The 14,509-nt window shown below is 46.3% G+C and overlaps 1 protein-coding gene across 29 annotated transcripts in view; it reads left to right on the forward strand.

Moving 5' to 3' along the window:
- The window catches only part of magi2a (membrane associated guanylate kinase, WW and PDZ domain containing 2a), an 888,182-nt gene that overhangs the window by 635,651 nt on the left and 238,022 nt on the right, over positions 1 to 14,509 (forward strand). The gene's annotated exons all lie outside the window — the stretch shown is intronic.

Raw genomic sequence — 14,509 nt, forward strand, 5'->3', positions numbered from 1 at the left:
AAATTGTGTATTAATTAATTTTAAATATGTAATTTAAAAAATTATTTGTTATGTAAATGTGTTTTTTATGTGATCTCCGTTCATGCTTATGGGGAATCCGTATATACGGATCCCCCTTCCTTCATTGGCTGGGCCGGCCCACGTGATCCCAGGAACGCTTGCGGGCCGCCTGCGCCCCTGGGATACATGGGCCTCTACGCATGTCTATGGATAGAGGCCCAGAAGCGCGAGTCTCCGTGGATCCAGGACCATCAGGTAGGTTTGTAGATTTTTTGCCATTTGGAGGCCTCCAACCGCAAATTCAGGCTCATTATTCCTTCATGGATCCATAAAAATCAAGGTAAACTGACGTCCATTTTAATGGATAATACATTTCAATAATTTGTTCACATGCCAAATCCTCAGGCTAGTATCAGCTGTGTGTAGAGAAATTCACCTTATAACCATAAGTGCTAATATTTTCCTCCTCTGTTTACTTGCTGACATTGTTGACAAATTTCCCAATATAATTGTTCCCAGGTGGATATACTAATCAAACTACTTGAGTGCAATGGTGTTTTGCAGCCTAGTGCTCCACATAATGTAATTAAATACTGCATGACATACTACTTCAACAGACATAATGAAGGACCCTGAAAGATGGTTTGAACAAACTTCATTTAAGTACACTTATGTATGTTTAGTATAGAAGCATCACACAACCTGCATGAATAAATCCTGGTCCTTCCAATTTTCTGTCCTTTCCCAACCCTCCACAGTAAACAAGAGTTGATGCAATGGCTGAAGCAATCTTCAGTGAGTACTTTCGCAACAGTGTACTTAAAGTGGTAATGGTATAACAGCAGCTGCTCCAGTGCTGCTTTACTCAGAATGGAATGTCTGGCAATGTTAGTTGCAGGGCAACAGTTTTTTTGAGATGCTATAAATGTAGTAGTAGCTGCAATAAGAGTATGCTGTGATGTGAGTGGCAAACTAGCAGTGTCACACTTTGGTGCATTAATGTGTAAAGTGTGGGGTACATGGTCACATCCAAAATTCCAAACACATTGAACTCTCACTCACAACTACAGCAACCAAAGAACCAAGGACGAGTATATCATGAGGGTAAAGAGGGAAAGAAGCTGGAGGATGGACAAACTGACACCTCTTCTAAATACTACCAAGCCAGTGGTTCAAAAATGGTGTAGCTGCAGACTTGAGAAACAGGTTCTTTTTTCCATCTGCTTCACAGAAAGATTGAAGTAAAAATGGAAAATAAACCAATAAATGAATAGGTGTGAACCATTAGAATTTTTAGTCTGCAGTAAAATTCGTTGTATTTAGACCACTTTTAAATCATTATCGAAGCTGCTGCTTCTCATAATGCCTTTATTACATCGTAACTGCAGCAAAAGGAAATTTCTCATTGTGAGTTGATTGGCTTTGTAATAGATGATCCATATCATGATACCTTTGTAATGGTAAGGCATATTGTTAGCTGGTACCGGTCCAGTTTATGATGATGTTTACAGACTTACAGTTTGCCTTCTGCAGGTTGTTTTAGTTTAGATATATGTTCTTTTTTTTTATAGTGTGCTCAGTTTGTGTTCCAGTGAGTGCAAACTCTCAATATATTTCCAACTCTTGTCAATGAGCGATTTGGCACTCGTGCAGAAAGGTTGCATCAACATTTCATTAATAGAAAAGCCAAATAAAGTGTCAGTTTCAGTAGATGCCATGTCTCGTGAAACAAACTACACTGACTTATTGGAAATGTGTTAGACTGATGTTTTAGCTGATCTAAAGACAGCTTTTATGGGACCTAGAACAAAGATTCACCGATGGTGTCATTCCATAGTACGATGATTGTATAGGAAGGAGCAGAAACTGTCAACCTAATGAATATTAAATTGTAGAGATTATGGTATTCTCCTGTATCAGGCAGTAAAGTGCATCCCAATACCTTTTCTGTCCTAATTACTTTCCACAGTACCACTTCGAGCTAGTTTATGTAGCACATAAGTCAAAATTGTTGTCTGCTATAACAATACCATAAGCATAAAACAAATTCAGAAAGCAGCAGAGGTGGCAGAGAAAAAGTTAAATATTTATATATGTTTCTTAGTTAATGCCCTTTCAGCAAGTATCCCATTTGATCCGACATAGCTCTCATTAATTCCTGCTTCTGGGAGGTGTTAGTAATGCTTGTATATACAGCAGTATTTGGCTGTCACTTGAAACATTTTAATACTGATACAATTGGCATTCCAAAAGGATATCGGCTGCATAACAAGTTTGCAAATTGACAGTTCGCTACAAGGGTAACAATAAATGGTATCCTCCTACAAGGAAATTGACTTGTAAAGAAATTGTATTCTGACTACTGTATAAGGGCCACAGTTTAAATTGAAAGTACTTTCTCCCTTCACTTAAGTCCTGTTTTACTGACATTAGTAAATTGTGTTTTTAAAAATTGTGTATGTGCTAATGAGCATATATTGTATTTGCAAATCTTGCATTTGGCATGCATTCATTGCAACACCCCTCCACAGGGCAAAAATTAGTGATGAATTCAAATAACCACTATCTGTTGAGTTAACCTTGCTGATTTCCTCAAATATCTAATTCCCTGAATATAGGCCAATGAAAAGTAGCTTTATTCACTAGCTGGTAACAAAAGCTACCAATGAAACAAGCAGCCATCACAAAACCAAGCAATCAAATCCTTCAATATTTTGCAAAGCTACCATTCATGAACCAGGAAATATCAAAACCAATCAATTTAAATACTTTTTTAGTGGCCATGTTGCTTTTCAAGCTATTGATTCTATAAATTTTACTTTCAGATATTTGTAATTATAGAATATTACAGCACAGAAACAGTCATTCGGTTTATCAAGTTTAGGTCAGTGTTTATCTACACTGGCCACTTAGTCTAAGCTTACTCTTCTGCTCACTCCCCTTTTCCTTTAATATTACTCTTTTTTAAGCAACTAATTAACTTTTAAAAGAATGTATGGAATCTATTTCAAAAATATTTTATTGCAGAAAATGCCATGTTTTTAACCACCTGTGTAAATAATGTTTTTATAACTTCCCCTTTATTTATTTTTTGTGCTTTATATTAAATTTATGATCTCATATTACCATGGCACCAACAGATGGAAATAATCGCTATTTACTTCAGTGTAACTCTTCGTAATCTTGAAGATTTCTATTAGATCATCCCATAGCTTCCCCGACAACAGCCTACACTGCACCTTTTCCATCAACTTTATGTGCTTCCTATAATGGAGTGCCCAAACCCGCTCACAGTACCCCAACTATGGCCTAACTAAGGCATTGTACAAGTTCAATGTTATCTCTTTGCTTTTATATGCTATGCCTTTAGAAAACCAAGACAACCAATTCTCTTCCAAAATCCAGATCATATGTATATATAGTTAACAAAAGCAGCCCCGCTGTGGATTCATGTGGAACACTACTCACCGTACCTTTCCAGTCTACGAACCTTCCCTTTATTCCTACCCGTCTCTTTTTACCCGCCAACCATCTTTCTATCCATATGGTCAGATTCACCTTAATTTCATGTGTCATTATCCTCGCCATAAGTCTCTCAAATGGTACCTTACAATCATAGAATCTTACAGCACAGAAGGAGGCCATTTGGCCAGTCATGCCTGTGCCGGCTCTTTGAAAGAGCTGTCCAATTTAGTCCCACACCCCAGCTTTTTGCCCATAACCCTGCAAATGAGTCCCCTTCAAGTACATGTCCAATTGCCTTTTGAAAGTTCCTGTGGAATCTGATTCCACCACCCTTTCAAGGGAGTGACTTTCAGATCGTAGCAACCCTCTGTGTGAAGACATTTCTCCTCATTTCCCCTCTAGTTCTTCTGCCAATTATTTAGAATCTATGACCGTTGGTTACCGACCCACTTGCCAGCGGAATAGTTTCTCCCTACTTGCTCTATCAAAATCCCTCATAATTTTGAATACCTCTATTAGGTCTCCCCTTAACATTCTCTGCTCCAAGGAGAATAATTCCAGGTCTCCAATCTGTCCACATAACTGAAGTCCCTCATCCCTGGCATCATCCTGGTAAACCTCCTCTGTACCCTCTCCAAGGCCTTGACATCCTTTCTAAAGTGTGGTTCCCAGAATTGTACACAATATTCCAGCTGAGGCCTAACCAGAGATTTGTAAAGGTTTAGCATAACTTCCTTGTTTTTGTATTCAATGCCTCTATTTACAAAGACAAGTATCCCATACGCTTTCTTAACTACCTCATCAACTTTCCCTGCCACCTTCAAAGATTTGTGAATATGCACCTCCAGGTCCCTCTGCTCTTGCACCTCCCTCAAAATAGTATAATTTAAATTATGCTGCCTCTCCAACGGGCATCACTTCACACTTATCTGCATTAAATTGCATCTGCCATGTGCCTGCACATTTCATCATTCTCTCTATGTCCTCCTGAAGTCTGCTATTATCCTGCTCACTGTTTACAACATTGCCAAGTTTTGTATCATCTGCAAACTTCAAAATTGTACACTCTATACGCATGTCTAGGTCATTTATATATAACAAAGAAAGCAATGGTCCTAATACCGACCCCTGGGGTCCCCACTGCATACTTCTCTCCAGTTAGAAAAACATCCGTTCACCGCTACCCTCTGCCTCCTATCCCTCAGCCAATTTTGTACCCAAGTTACCACCGTCCCTTTAATACCATGTGCTTCTATTTTCTGAATAAGTCTGCTATGTGGTACTTTATCAAATGCTATTTGAAAGTCCATATATACAACATCTCTTATGTTCATTAATAACTAGACATTCTTATTATGAACACAGCTAGCTTCTAGCTAGTCATTTATTCAGTACACGTTCTCTAGGTACAGTATCTGTAGAGATGCAGCATGTGTGCTCCTGTGTGCAGGCTGCCATCTTGACTTGCCATGTGGGTAGCCTAGTGCCTCATGGGTAATGTAGTCTTAATATCTATACAGCTGGGTAGTGTAGTCTTATATACATACAGCTATATACAGCTCTACAGCTCCACCTAGTGTCCACTATAGAATGACATGTTATTGATCATTACAACATCTACTGCACTATCTTCCTCTCCACTCATCAAAGAACTCAATCAGGTTCACCATACATGATTTGCCTTTAACAATTTAGAGCAGGTCAGAGGCTGGGTATTCTGCAGCGAGTGTCTCACCTTCTGACTCCCCAAAGCCTTTCCATTATCTACAAGGCACAAGTAAGGAATGTGATGAAATACTCTCCACTTGCCTGGATGAGTGCAGGTCCAACAACACTCAAGAAGCTCGACACCATCCAGGACAAAGCAGCCCGCTTGATTGGCACCCCATCCACCATCGGCGTACCGTGGCTGCAGTGTGTACCATCTACAAGATGCACTGCAGCAACTCACCAAGGCTTCTTCGGCAACACCTCCCAAACCCATGACCTCTTCCACCTAGAAGGACAAGGGCAGCAGGCACATGGGAACACCACCATCTCCAAGTTCCTCTCCAAGTCACACACCATCCTGACTTAGAAGTATATCGTCGATCCTTCATCGTCGCTGGGTCAAAATCCTGGAACTCCCTACCTAACAGCACTGTGGGAGTACCTTCACCTGCAGCAGTTCAATAAGGCAGCTCACCACCACTTTCTCAAGGGCAATTAGGGATGGGCAATAAATGCTGGCCTTGCCAGCAACGCCTACATCCCATAAACAATTTTTTTTTTAATCCGTGCTGGCTGTCCCTTATTAACCCATGCTTCTCCAAGTGAGAATTAATTTTGTCCTCGACAGTTTTCATCACTGACATTAGACTGATTGGCCTGTAGTTACCAGGTTTATCCTTCTCACTTTTTTGAACAGGGGTGTAACATTTGCAATTCTCTGGCACCACTCTGATATACAAGGAGGATTGAAAGGTTGAGGTTAGAGCATTTGCTATCTCCACCCTAGCTTCCCTCAGCAACTTGGGATGCATTCCATCTAGACCAGGTGACTTGTTAACTTTGAGTGATGCCAACCTATTTAGCTCTTTCATGCTATTGATTTTTATCATATCCAATATCTCTACTCCCCCCTCTACTGCGTCATTAACTTCATCATCTTTTGTGAAGACAGATGCAAAGTACTCATTCAGTGCCTCTGTCATGCCCTCTGCCTCCACAAGATTTCCTTTGTTGTCCCGATTCGGCCCCACCATTCCTTTAACTATCCTTTTACTTTTTATACATTTATAAAAGATTTTTGGGTTCCCTTTTATGTTGCCTGCTAATCTTTTCTCATATTCTCTCTTTGCCCTTCTTATATCCTTTATCAATTTCTTCCTGTGCTTTCTATTCGGGTTTTCGATTGTATTCTGTACCTGACATTTGTAATAAACTTCCTTTTTCTGTTTTATTTTAATCTCTGTTTCCTTTGTTATCCAGGGAGCTCTAGTTTGGGATGCTCCATCTTTCCTCCTTATGGGAATATGCTTGGTTTGCAGACAAAGGGGGAAAAAATTCAGTATCGCCCCGTTTGGGGCGCCATTATCGGCCGTGCGCAAAGTTTAGCACCTGGCGCTAATTATCGCCTCCGACGGCAAACTTGGCTTTTATCACCCCTGGAGGTGATTGGAGCGCTAAATCAGGCACTTCACACCTGTCTTAAGGCGCAAAGTCTGAGGAGCGAGGCGCTACCTTAGAGCGCTGGCGAAGCAATGAAGTGCATATCAAAATAAACCTGCAAAGTGCTGCTCAGTACCCAAAACTCCTTCACACACCGTTGAATCTCTCCAGAAGTGTCTCTCTCTCGCAGAATGCGTAGTGCACAAATGTCACCAACAAAAAAAGGCAGGAAGCGGTCGCCTTTAAATAGCGCTCCCCCAGTCCCTTTCTGACTGCAAAACGCTCCCCTCAACCTGTCGTTGCTAGCGGCAGGCGGTAAGGCAGGGGGCGCCACTCAATATCCGGTCCGGGGCGTTGCGCACTCGACTGACGTCACGATCTGCCGGCGCAAGAGATCGTGGCGGCAGTGTTTAGCACCGCCGCAAGATGTCTAGTTAATTTCGCAAGCGACGCAAATATCGCCAAGCCCGGGCGCTAGTTGCTTTGCGCCTCATTAGTGCCCTCTTAAGGCACTAACGGGAGGCGCAAACAACTGAATTTTTCCCCCAAAATATCTCCACCTTGAAGGCCTGCTGTTGCTCATTTACTGTTTTCCTGGTCAATCTTTGTTTCCAGTCTACCTGTACTAGATCCCTTCTCAAATCACTGAAATTGGCGCTCTTCCAGTTGGGTATTTTCATCTTCGATTTTTTTTCATCCCTTTCCATAATTACTTTAAATCTAATTATGTTATGATCACTATTACCCAGATGTTCTCCCACTGAACCACCCTCCACTTGCCCTACTTCAATTCCCAGAACTAGATCAAGCACTCATTGGGCTGAAAACATACTGAGTAAGAAAGTTTTCCTGTACACATTTTAGGAATTCTTCACCCCCCTTGCCCTTTACTCTTTTTTTCCTCAATCTATATAAGGGTAATTGAAGTCCCCTACTGTTACTGCTCTATTATTTTTACATTTCTCTGAAATTTGCCTACAGATTTGTTCCTCTATCTCCTTCTCACTATTTAGGGGTCTATAGTAAACATCCAGCAATGTAACAGCTCCTTTTCTGTTCCTTAACTCTAACCAAATAGATTCTGTCTTTGACCCTCTTGTAAATTATCCCTCTGTAGAACTGTAATATTACCCTTAATAATCAATACTACGTCCCTCCCCCCCACTGTCTTTTTGCCTTCCCTAGCCCTCCTGAATATATTATAGCCAGGAATGTTTCTCATTCCTGCCCATGCTTAAGCCAGATCTCCGTTATAGGCACTATAAGAACATAAGAATTAGGAGCAGGAGTAGGCCATTCAGCCCTTCGAGCCTGCTCTGCCATTCAGTATGATCATGGCTGATCTTCGACCTCAACTCCATTTTCCCGCCCGATCCCCATATCCATCGATTCCCCTAGAGTCCAAAAATCTATCTATCTCAGCCTTGAATATACTCAAACAAAGACTCAGCATCCACAGCCCTTTGGGGTAGCGAATTCCAAAGATTCACAACCCTCTGAGTGAAGAAATTCCTCCTCATCTCGATATTAAATGGGCAAAGTGGTTGCCTCACAGCGCCAGGGACCCGGGTTCGAATCCGGCCTCGGGTGACTGTCTGTGTGGAGTTTGCACATTCTCCCCGTGTTTGCGTGGGTTTCCTCCGGGTGCTCCGGTTTCCTCCCACAATCCAAAGATGTGCGGGTTAGGTTGATTGGCTATGATAAAATTGACCCTTAGTGCTAGGGGGATTAAATATGTGGGGTTACGGGGGTAGGGTGGGATATGTGTTGGTGTAGGGATTACGGGGATCGGGTGGGATATGTGTCGGTGCAGGCTCGATGGGCCGAAATGGCCTCTATCTGTACTGTGGGGTGATATACCTATCAATTCGTTCAATAAAAAGCGACGAGTTAGGAACGTAACTAAAGGTTTTTATTGACTAAATAACAGAGCCCACCCTCGTGGGTGATCGGGTCCAACAAGGAGGAATACCAGCCAGTCGACTACCTTTATACCTGGGCAGGTAGGTGGAGCCATGGGCGGAGTCGGAGGTGGTCAGCCCAGGTATAACAGCGCGACAAGAGGCGACCTCGTATAGTGATACAACAGTGAGAACAGTGATAACAATACAACAGTGATAACTATAGTGTAACGATAGTGAACGATAAAAGTGGTTTACCACATTCACCCCTTGTTTAGATTTGAGTCCGGCGGGGTGAAGTGTACTACCAGTTCTGGTATGTCAGTCTGTCCGGAGGCCTCGTAAGCCTCTCCGATCGTCGCAGCGGCGGTGCTGCATTATCCGGTGTTAATGCTGGTGTCTGCGTGGTCGGCGAAAGCTCGTGGGGTTCCGGCATGCCGTCTACCTGGGCTGGAATTGGGGGGGTGGTGGGGGGGGGGGGTAAAGGTGGTGTCTCCGGAGTGCCCGAGGGTGCGAGGTCTCGTAAGGAGACAGTGTCCTCCCGCTCGTCTGGGTAAGCCACGTAGGCATACTGGGGGTTGGCGTGCAGGAGGTTCACCCTCTCGACCAGGGGGTCCGTTTTATGGGCCCTCACGTGCTTTCGCAGCAAGACGGGCCCCGGAGAGGTCAGCCAGGTTGGTAGAGTGGTTCCCGTAGTCGACTTCCTGGGGAAGACAAACATTCGTTCATGGGGGGTAGCGTTAACGGCAGTGCAAAGTAGTGACCGGATGGAGTGCAGCGCTGTCGGGAGGACTTCCTGCCAGCGGGAGGTTGGGAGGCCCTTAGACTTTAAGGCTAAGAGGACGGCCTTCCATACCGTCGCGTTCTCTCTTTCCACCTGGCCGTTCCCTCGGGGGTTGTAGCTGGTGGTCCTACTTGCTGCAATACCTCTCGCTAGTAGGAACTGACGGAGTTCCTCGCTCATGAAGGAGGAGCCCCGGTCACTATGTATATAGTTCGGGAACCCGAACAAGGCGAAGAGGTCGTTCAGGCACTTGATGACCGTGGTACTGGTCATGTCTGGGCAGCGGAAGGCAAAAGGGAAACGGGAGTACTCATCAACGATGTTGAGGAAGTACACATTGCGGTCAGATGACGGTAGAGGCCCCTTAAAGTCGATGCTCAGGCGCTCGAAGGGGCGGGTGGCCTTGATCAGGCTTGCTCTGTCCGGCCTATAGAAGTGCGGTTTGCACTCGGCGCAGGTCTGGCAGTTCCTGGTCATGGTCCTGACCTCCTCGATGGAGTAGGTCAGGTTGCGGGCCTTAATGAAATGGTAAAGTCTGGTGACCCCGGGGTGGCAGAGGTCGTTGTGGAGGGTCTGAAGTCTATCAATATGCGCGCTGGCGCATGTAATTCGTGAAAGAGCATCAGGGGGTTCGTTCAGCTTACCTGGCCGGTACAAGATATCATAATCGTAGGTGGATAGCTCGATTCTCCACCTCAAGATCTTGTCATTCTTGATTTTGCCCCTCAGCTTGTTATTAAACATGAAAGCAACCGAACGTTGGTCGGTGAGGAGGGTAAATCGTTTGCCTGCCAGGTAATGCCTCCAGCGCCGTACCGCCTCCACAATTGCCTGGGCTTCCTTCTCGACCGACGAGTGTCGGATCTCGGGGCCCTGTAGGGTCCTTGAGAAGAAGGCCACCGGCCTCCCCTCCTGGTTAAGGTTAGCGGCTAGGGCGAAGTCGGATGCATCGCTCTCCACTTGGAAGGGGATGGACTCATCCACTGCGTGCATTGTGGCCTTGGCTATGTCTCCCTTGATGAGGGAGAAGGCCGCGCACGCTTCCTCCGTGAGGGGGAAGGATGTGGACTTCATGAGGGGTCTGGCTTTGTCCGCATAATTGGGCACCCATTGGGCATAGTAGGCGAAGAGCCCCAGGGTTCTCTTAAGTGCCTTAGGGCAGTGGGGGAGGGGTAGCTCCATGAGGGGGCGCATTCTTTCGGGGTCGGGGCCGATGAGTCCGTTCTCTACTACACAGCCAAGGATGGCAAGGCGCGAGGTGTTAAACACACATTTCTCCTTATTGTAGGTGAGGTTCAGCCGTTGGGCCGTACGGAGGAATTTCTCCAGATTCACGTCATGGTCCTGCCGGTCGCGGCCGCAGATGGTGACGTTATCTAGATAGGGGAATGTGGCCTGCAGTCCGTTCTGGTCAACCATCCGGTCCATCTCCCTTTGGAAGACCGAGACCCCGTTGGTGACACTGAAGGGGACCCTAAGGAAGTGGTATAGGCGCCCATTCGCCTCGAAGGCGGTGTACTGGCGGTCCTCGGGGTGGATAGGGAGTTGGTGGTAGGCCGACTTAAGGTCGATGGTCGAGAATACGCGGTATTGTGCAATCTGATTGACCATGTCAGATATGCGGGGAAGGGGGTATGCGTCCAGCTGGGTGTATCTGTTTATGGTCTGGCTGTAGTCGATGACCAGGCGATTTTTATCGCCGGTCTTAACGACCACGACCTGGGCACGCCAGGGGCTGTTGCTCCCCTCGATAATGCCCTCTTTCAGGAGGCGCCGCACCTCAGAGCTAATGAAGGCTCTGTCCCCAGCGCTGTACCGCCTGCTCTTGGTAGCGACGGGTTTGCAGTCGGGGGTGAGGTTAGCGAACAGGGAAGGTGGCGGCACCTTGAGGGTGGATAGGCTGCAGGTGTTACGCGGTGGGCGGTTTAACATTCGCTGGTTGTTGACTGTGAGTGGGGGGAGGGGTCCACCGTATGCTAGGGTTACACTTTGGAGGTGGGATTGGAAGTCCAGCCCTAGTAGGACGGCAGCGCAGAGCTGGGGGAGGACGAGGAGTTTAAAATTTTTATACTCCGTACCCTTAACCGACAAGGTCACAACACATTAGCCGCTAATGTCCGTGGCGTGGGACCTCGATGCCATCGAGATTCGGTTGCGCGTTGGCAGGACAGGGAGGGAGTAGTGGCTCACCGTGTCTGGGTGGATGAAGCTCTCCGTGCTTCCGCTGTCGAACAGGCAGGTCGTGGCGTGGCCGTTTACTTTGATGTCCATCATCGACTTGGACAGGTGGTGTGGGCGGGCTTGATCCAGAGTGACGGAGGCTAGTGTGTAGGTAAGCGAGTCGTTGTCGTCTGCGGGCGAGGCGGTTGTCGGGTCCGGGGGCCCGGTGGCAGTCGGGCGTGGTGGGTAAAATGGCGTCTCCCACGAGGTAGGACAAAATGGCGGAGAAGATGGCTGCCCCCATAACTCACATGAGGCACTATTGGGGTCGGTTGCCTTGATCAAAGATGGCCGCCCCCATGACTCACGTGTGGGGATGCTGGCCTCAGTTGCCTTGAAAGAAGATGGCCGCCCCCACAGTTCGCATGAGGCACTGCTGGCCTCTGAAGATCCGCTCCTGCAGGCCTTAGAGAAGTGGCCTTTCTTCCTGCAGGTTGAGCAGGTAGAGTTCCTGGCTGGGCAGCGCGACCTCGGGTGCTTCTCCTGGCCGCAAAAGAAGCAGCCGGCGGCCCGATCGCGGGTGCCCGATGTCGGAGCCGGTACCGGGGGTGGCGGTCCCGGTCGGGTCCGGGACGCCGACGCTGAGGTAGGTCCCGGGGGCGGCGCTGCGAAGGGTATTGCGGTAGGGGTCGGGCCCGAGTCCCAGGGTCGCGAGCAGTACCTGGAAAACGCCTCCTGGTCCTGATGGGCCACCTCTAGGGAGAGAGCGAGGGCTTCAGCTTTGTCCAGGTCGAGGTCTTTAGCTTCAAGCAGTCTTTGCCGTGAGTAGTCGGACCGTAGGCCTTTCACAAAGGCACCGCGGATATTATCTTCCGTATTTTCAACAGCCGTCACCGCTTTAAAGTCACAGTTCCTGCCGAGTGCTCTTAGCGCCCGTAAAAATTCAGCTACAGACTCTCCTGGCTGTTGCGGGCGGGATCTTAGGAGGTGCCTGGTGTACATGTAATTTACCGGGCTCCGGTACTGCTGTTTCAGTAGGTTGATAGCGGCCTCGTATGTCGTCGTGTCCTGGATGAGTGCGTATACTCTCGGGCTCGCTTGGGCGTTCAGAACTCTTAGTTTGGATCTCTGAGGGACGCCGGATTCTTCCAGGTAGGATTCGAAGCAGTCCAGCCAGTGTTTGAAGTTGAGGGCTGAGTTTGCTGCCTGTGGGTTTAGATCCAGGTACGGTGGTTTGAGGGCTTGCAGCCAAGCCGGCTGGTGTAGCCCGGTGTCTGGAAGCTGCTGTGGCTGTGCTTCTGGGAGGGCTTCTGGCTGGCCAGTAGTAGACATCTTTAAAATTTAGTCAATAAAATTGATATACCTATCAATTCGTTCAATAAAAAGCGACGAGTTAGGAACGTAACTAAAGGTTTTTATTGACTAAATAACAGAGCCCACCCTCGTGGGTGATCGGGTCCAACAAGGAGGAATACCAGCCAGTCGACTACCTTTATACCTGGGCAGGTAGGTGGAGCCATGGGCGGAGTCGGAGGTGGTCAGCCCAGGTATAACAGCGCGACAAGAGGCGACCTCGTATAGTGATACAACAGTGAGAACAGTGATAACAATACAACAGTGATAACTATAGTGTAACGATAGTGAACGATAAAAGTGGTTTACCACATGGGGTTTCTGTGAATTCTGTGAAAACCCCTTATCCTGAGACTATGCCCCCTAGTTCTAAACTCTCCAGCCAAGGGAAACAACCTCTCAGCATCTACCTTGTCAATCCCCGTCAGAATCTTGATCCGATATCATTACCCGATGTAGCAACTTGCGTCTGTAGCTCGTCAACCTTATTTGTAGAACTCCTCGCATTAACACTCATGCATTCCCACTCCATGCTAGTCAACTTTGCTTTTTTCCTCCATCTACTTCCTGCTCTTTCTACACTATTCTTTGTTCTGTTGCTGTTTGTCCCTCCTAGTTTTCTATGGAGCTTGGGTCCTAAATTTAAATAAAGGAAACTACGATGGTCTGAGGTGCGAGTTGGGTAGGATTGATTAGGGAATGTCACTCAAAGGGTTGACGGTGGATAGGCAATGGCAAACATTCAAAGACCGCATGGATCAACTACAGAATTTGTTCATCCCAGTTTGGCATAAAAATAAAACAAAAAAGGTGACTCAACCGTGGCTAACAAGGGAAATTAGGGATAGCATAAGATCCAAGGAGAGGACATATAAATTGGCCAGAAAAAGCAGTAAACCTGAGGATTGGGAGCAGTTTAGCATTCAACAAAGGAGGACAAAGGGATTAATTAAGAAAGGGAAAATAGAATATGAGAGTAAGCTTTCAGGGAACATAAAAACTGACTGTAAAAGCTTTTATAGATATGTGAAGAGAAAAAGATTGGTGAAGTCAAGCGTAGGTCCCTTGCAGTCAGAATCAGGGGAATTTATAATGGGGAACAAAGAAATGGCAGACCAATTAAATACATACTTTGGTTCTGTCTTCACAAAGGAGGACACAAATAACCTCCCAGAGATGTCGGGGAACATAGGGTCTGATGAAAGGGAGGAACTGAAAGAAATCAGTATTTGTAGGGAAATGGTGTTAGGGAAATTGATGGGATTGAAGGCCGATAAATCCCCGGGGCCTGATAATCTACATCCTAGGGTACTTAAGGAAGTGGCCCTAGAAATAGTAGATGCATTGCTGATCATCTTCCAACATTCGATGGAATCTGGAACAGTACCCATGGATTGGAGGGTAGCTAATGTTACCCCACTATTCAAAAAAGGTGGTAGAGAGAAAACGGGGAATTACAGACCGGTAAGCCTGATATCGGTAGTGGGGAAAATGCTAGAGTCCATTATAAAAGATGTAATAGCAGAGCACTTGGAAAACAGTGACAGGATCGGAGAAAGTCAACATGGATTTACAAACGATAAATCGTGCTTGACTAATCTACTGGAATTTTTTGAGGATGTAACTGGTAAAATAGATAAGGGAGAACCAGTGGATGTGGTGTATTTGGATTTTCAGAAGGCTTTCGATAAGGTCC

This window comes from Somniosus microcephalus, chromosome 17 (assembly GCF_052327205.1).
Source record: "Somniosus microcephalus isolate GS21.2 chromosome 17, FLI_Smic_1.0, whole genome shotgun sequence".
NCBI classification, from domain to species: Eukaryota; Metazoa; Chordata; class Chondrichthyes; order Squaliformes; family Somniosidae; genus Somniosus; species Somniosus microcephalus.